We start from the raw sequence: 6,536 nt of genomic DNA, 5'->3' as shown, positions 1-6,536 counted from the left end.
AGGCTTAGACTGCAGAATGATGAAAAAGGGGTCCCTATGTCCTCCAGCAGTCTAAGCCTATAGCAGCAGAACTATAGAGATAGATCAGGATAACCTGATAAAAAGAAGGCAGAGCAGAATGTTGCGCTTTCTTAGTGTTTTTTCCTGTTTGGTGAGAATATAAATAACATATATATTTGACATTTGATTCCTTAACAGACAGATGTTTGAGACACTAGGATCCAAAGCGGACCATTTAGGGATGAACCAGGAGAAGGACTCTGGAGACACAAACACACCTGCTCCAATGCATTTCCTGTCCTGTTTGTTCCATCACAATACGGTGGAAGTGGGGAGTTCTGCTCGGACACTTAAACTAATCCCAGTCCCCAGCTTTTAAAGGTTTATGTAACTGAGACGTCCTGCGGAGCCTCAGGCAGATCGGAGCTCCGGTTACAACCTCAGCCTAGATGGAGACCAAACCAGAATAAACCAGGTTCCTTCTAAATGAAACAGCAGCTTGAGGAAACTGTGAATGATTGCATGTTTAATGTTGATGAGCTATTGCTGTATGAAGGCCTGAAGGCTGATGACTTGATAAATGAATCCACTTCGGCACGGAACATTGGCTCACATCTCAAAGATTTCATTAAAGTCATGAGATAAAATCAAAGAAAACACAAAGATCGTCTGCATAGAAGATGAGTCAGCTGAGAATGATGCTGACAAATTTAAAAAAGAGTCAGCTAAACCCCTTTATGTTTAAGTTTTCTTTTACAATTTCAATTATTAAATAATTTTTTTATCAGAGTTTCTGAGAGAAAATTCACAAATAAAGACGCACAGAAAATAAAACCAAAGTCAAACTCTAGATAAGTCATTTTTTCTTTAAATAAGTGCATTTGTTCTTGGATTGAGGAGGTAAAAAAAAAAATTTGCCAATGGAATAGGACAATTTACACTTAAAATAAGAAAAAAACAATTACATTGCCTTATTTCAAGTGCATATTATCTAATTATAATATTTTAAGGGTAAAAATATTCATTCCATTGGTAAACTATCTCATTTACCTGCTCAAATTAAGGGTAAATACACTTAATTTAAGACATTTTTACTTATTTCTAGATTGTTTTTGCAGTAAGCTTATAGATGTTTCACCCCAGGATTTCACTTTTTGCTTGTCCAGACTCCATTGTTACACGACTTTACCTTTACCATTGTGTAAAAATAGTGTTAATTTCTACTTGCATGCATTGATCTGCTGCTAGTTGCAACTCCAGCTGCCTTTCTGAGTGGCGGCAAACCAACTTCAAGCACTTTACCACCATCAACGTCGGAAAAACAACCTAGAAATAAGTGAAAAATGTCTTAAATCAAGTGTATTTATCTTAATTTGATCAGTACAATAAGATAAATAGATAATATGCACTTGAAATAAGACAATGCAATTGAGTTTTCTTATTTTAAGTGTAAATTGTCTTGTTCAGTTGGAAAAATGTCTCTTTTATCGCCTCAATCCAAGAAAATTTCACTGATTTTAAGAAAAACTGAGTTATCTAGAGTTCTATATTTTTCCAGTGTGCCTCAGGCTGCCTGTGGATGCTTGACCACCACAGTGGTTTAAGTACACTGCAAAAACAATCTAGAAATAAGCAAAGATTACTTTAATTAAGTGTATTTTCCCTTAATTTGAGTAGGTAAGTAAGAGGATTTGCCAATGGAATGAGTATTTTTACTCTTAAAATAAGATAATTAGATAAAATGCACTTGAAGTAAGACATTGCAATTGTTTTTTCTTATTTTAAATGTAAATTGTCTTGTTCCATTGGCAAAATGTCTCAATTACTTCCTCAATCCAAGAAAAAATTCACTTACTTTAAGAAAAAAGGACTTATTAAGATTTAAATTTCTTGCAGTTTATGTTCAAGCAGGATCCTGGATATTATGCGTTTAGCTTAACTCTTCCTTTATCAAAATATCTAGAGGAGCACCATGGATATCCCGAATGAAGCTGTGAAATATCTCTCCATCTCCATGTTCATCCTGTTTCTCTCAACAAGAGGCGAAGATAACATGATGTAGATCTTTGTCCCAAATCAGGACAGATTATTTCTCACGTATTCTGTTGTTTTTTTATTTAGAAACTTTCATTTTATTGATTGTTCAGATATATATATAAAAAAAAACATGCACGACAAACTTTAGCCTAATTAAAGACTCTGTTAAATACCTGGACATGAAAAGCAAATGTGCTAATTCTTTATCCTGACAATCACCTTGTGGTAAAGTGGGCGTGGCCTTGCAGAGGGTCTATGTTAAAATGTGTGTGTTCTGTTTTATTAATATGAGCAGCGCTGCAGACAGAGGGACGCATGAAGCAGCATGCTGTACACACTCTGAGGAATCCTCTCATGTTTGCAAACAGTGTCAGACTCTAAAACCAACTTCTGGACACTTTTAATGCTGCATTTCGATCAGGCTTCCGTCCCAGCGGGCCGGTTGCTGATTCTCTGAGTGATAAAACGAGTCCTGAGAGCCAGACTCCTCCAGACGAGCCGGTCTCCCCTCGCACCAGCTTGGTTCAGGTGTGTGGGGACTTCAGCCATCTTATCAGGCAGCAGATCAGCTGCTGAAGTGTGTGTTGGTGTGTGTGTGTTTGCAGAGAGTAGAAAGTGCTGTAATGTAAACACTGGATGAGCTGCTGTCAGCCTGAGGCTGCTGCTCTGACAGTCTGAAGGCTTTGATCTCAGGCCTTCTATGTGAGGACGTTCAAAAGTTACCCAGTGTTTGCTCTGATTCAGGTGTTTTTTTTTGGTGAACTGGTGTAATTAGACGAGCTGAATTCCTCTCGGGGTCACAGATGTTTCCTCGGGTTTGATACAACCGAGTCTGACAGCTGCTGAAGTCTGCTACCTGAGAAACACACAGGCCTGTTCAGCATTGCACTGAATGAGACCAGTGGTTCTGGACGCTTTCTTTGGACTCTGACTGCAGGGGCGGAACTAGATGGGGGGGAGCAGGGGTGGCCATGGCAACCCTTAAGGCTGGTTTATGCTCAGAAACTGGATTGTCTGCATGTCTGTCGCAGTTAACGCAGATATCCACACGCTGGTCCCCAAAATTAGTAGGTGAGCGCAGACAGCGCCGCAGAGAGGAGGCCTCTGATTGGTCAAATCTACATCTGTTCTACACTATGTGTATTTCCTGTTTGCTTCTTTTGTTTGTATGACCACCATTGTGGAAAAGGACTCATGAAGAGTGAGGTGTGCGAGAACGCTGTGACCTTTTTCCACCTGGATCCTCGCTGTTTTTGGCCCTCATGTCCCTCCGTTGTCGCACAAATGGAGGGGATTTTTTTTTTTTGTGTACAAGCTGGATGTGAATTGAAAAGCTTCCTTGATGGGAAGCGAAACATCTTCAGACTTGGTAACAAAGTCCAGTGGAATTGTTTTTTTTAAGCTTTTTTTTGGAATATTTTACACATTTTTAGATAAAATCTAACAAGAAACCCTAATCATAACCCAGTCTTAACTTTGAAAATGACCCCCCACACCAAAATGACATCCCCCCCCCCTCCACCTCTACCTAGAGGATCCCGTATCCTTTCACCACCGGAAGGTATAGCTTACATCTTCCCAGGTAAATTGTAGGTCTGCCTTGATGCCTCGCTGCTGTTTGGGAAACCTTGAAAGCGATGGACTGATCAACAGACCAGACCGTGTCTACAGGTCTATCCTGCCTCCACTCCTGGACAGACAGGGACGTTCAGAAAACTCTTGAACTTGGGTAGAAATCCACCACTGGACCATTCAACATGGTTTTTCCCAAGGAGCTGAAACCGTCCATGAAGGATTATCTACTGTAGCTCTTTGGTTCTTTGTCTTTGGCAAGCGGGCAAACAACAAACAACAAACAACAAAACCTGTGGTTTGTATACGGGCCCAGCTGTATATGTAAATCACTTTATTGTCCCACAATCTGGAAATTCACTCTCTGCATTTGACCCATCCCCTTGGGGAGCAGTCGGCTGCCATTGTGTGGCGCCTGGGGAGCAGTGTGGGGTTAAGCCGGCCATACACTCTATGTATACTGTATACGACGTACGATTTCACACTGCGACCCGACGCTCTGATGCGATCTACCTGCTCACACTGTACGTCTAAAAACCAGGTGGGACTCAGCTCCGCAGTGAGATGGCGCTACTCGGACTCGTCTATCTGGAAGCCAAACCAGTAGAAGAAAATATTACCCCATTTACCCTACCCTTGAAAAACCGGTCCGAGACCGGTCCGAGCTCAGTAACTGAGATAACTTATGGTGTGTAAATGGAAAGCAAACTGAACTGAACCGAGCTAGACACAACCGGACCGAGCTAACTGCAGACCAGTTCCAGAGGTGGGCTCGGCTCGGTTTTTCCCCGGCTCGGTTCTCTGATAACAAGAGCGCATGAGCAGAACGCGTCATCTCCGTCTGGTTGCACATCGCGATTCACACTCTGTTCCAGTAGGTGGCGGTAATGCCCCTCCAGAAACGGAAGAAGAAGAACAACTTCTTCAACTATAAACAACAATCGAAATCTTCTCCAGGCAACATTTTAAATAATAACACCGAAGCACAGTAATACAAGCTACAAGCATGCTTAGTGTGGGGGATTGTATTTGAGTCAATGAGTCAATGCAATCAACTGGTTTTCCTTAGATAGAAAACTTTGTATCAATTTGACTGTATGATCTGGTTGAGCTGTCAAGTGCCTTGAGATGACATGTGTTGTGAATTTGGCGCTATATAAATAAACTGAATTGAATTGAATTGAATTAATAATAATCAAGCATAACTTTCTGAATGTGACGGGCGCCGCCATTTTGATTTGCTTGATTCCCTCTTTCTTTGTCTTCTTCTTCTTGAGTTTTATGGCGGTTGGCAAACAACTTTTGGTGCATTACCACCGCTGATCGCCCCTTGCTTCTCCCTGTACACTACAGGCTGAAAGTCGTTCTGGTCGAAAAATTCTCGCACGACTGGAGAATCAGCCCGAAAAGGGCAAAAAAATCGTACAGTGTATGCCTGGGTTTAAGGGTCTTGCTTAGGGACCCAGAGCACAGGCTCTGGGGATCAAACTGGGTACTTGCAACCTCTTAAGAGCACAAGCGCATTGCTCTAACCACTAGGCCAACACTTCCCTAAGATATGAGATCAACTTTGAAAATTAATATCCAATCATCCATTTTTTCATGCTTAGTCCTTGTCAGGGTCGCGGTCCACCCTGAGGCGGGGTCCACCTTGGACAGGTCATCAGTCTGTCGCAGAACAACACAGGGACAAACAACCATTCACGCTCACACCTAAGGACACTTTAGAGAAGACAATTAAGCTAGAAGTCATGTTTTTGGACTATTGGAGGAAGCTGGAGTACCCGGAGAGAACCCACGCATGCACTGAGAGAACATGCAAACTCCATGAAGAAAGACCCTGGGCCGGGAATCGAACCCAGAAACAAAATCAAAATCTCCCTTCATTGCATAAACTCTTAATCCGAAACCATCTTCTGGAGTTGTCCGTCAGAAGAAAAACCCTAAAAGTCTTTCAGCCCAAAATGAAAGTGCTACCCGTTTCAAAGGCCCTGTTAGTCTCTTGACCTGCCGTGGCAGCCTGTTGGACTTCCTGTTGCCACTCAGGAGCGCAGCCATCACTTTGCAAGGGAAGCTGCGTTGGGATATTTTACTCCTTCCTTCCTGGAAACTCGACACAGCAACCAGCAGCTAAGCAACAGGAGACAGGAGAGTGAAAGTTCTCAGTCATTCCCTGGAGGCGAAGCAAGATGAATGAGGGATGGAGGAGGTTAGTGAAAGGGCTGATAGGGAGGTATAGATGCAAAACCTTTGATTTCTCCTCAGAATGTTTCTCTTTTGTTGCTGTTGTGCCTGAAGTGTTAAATCTTTCCCCCTTGTTTACCAATTGATGATGATGATGATAACTCCTATTTCCATTAAATACATCAATTTCCAGCTTTTTAATGAACGGGCAGACGAAGTGATCCCTCCTTTGGCCCCGTCTTCCGCCCCTCTTCCTAGTTTCTTTGATTCTTTACTCCATTCTCCCTGTCTAGGTCTCAGCTTGTCATCAGCAGCCTCCCTCTGGGAAGTTTTGTCTCCTCTGTCATATGTTGTTGATGAAAGTGTCAGCGTCTGACTGGTTCATCTTTTCACATTGGTGGGGGGTTGGGGCTCCTTCTGGCCTAAGCATAAAAACAAACTGGTTCATTCTGTCAGCCAAGCCAGAGAAGATAAATCTGAAAAGGTAATAATACTTTAAATATTATGCCATGGCCAGCAACCTATCTGTCTTCCTTTTTAATTGTCCTCAACAGTGAAATTTATCTTAACGTTAAAAACTGAATCTGTGGCACTAAAGATTATTCAGCTTCTGCAGGTCACCAGTGGAGGGTCAAAAAGTCTGATCTCGATCTGAAATGACACAACAGAGGTTGTTTCTCTGACCGATTCAACCAGATTGGTTCAAAGTTTTCTATCTAAGGAAAACCAGCTGATTGCATCGA

The sequence above is a fragment of the Cyprinodon variegatus genome, unplaced genomic scaffold (assembly GCF_000732505.1).
Source record: "Cyprinodon variegatus isolate N-32 unplaced genomic scaffold, C_variegatus-1.0 Scaffold677, whole genome shotgun sequence".
Lineage (NCBI taxonomy): Eukaryota > Metazoa > Chordata > Actinopteri > Cyprinodontiformes > Cyprinodontidae > Cyprinodon > Cyprinodon variegatus.
The sequence above is the reverse complement of the archived record's forward strand: the minus strand, read 5'-3'. Positions refer to the sequence as shown.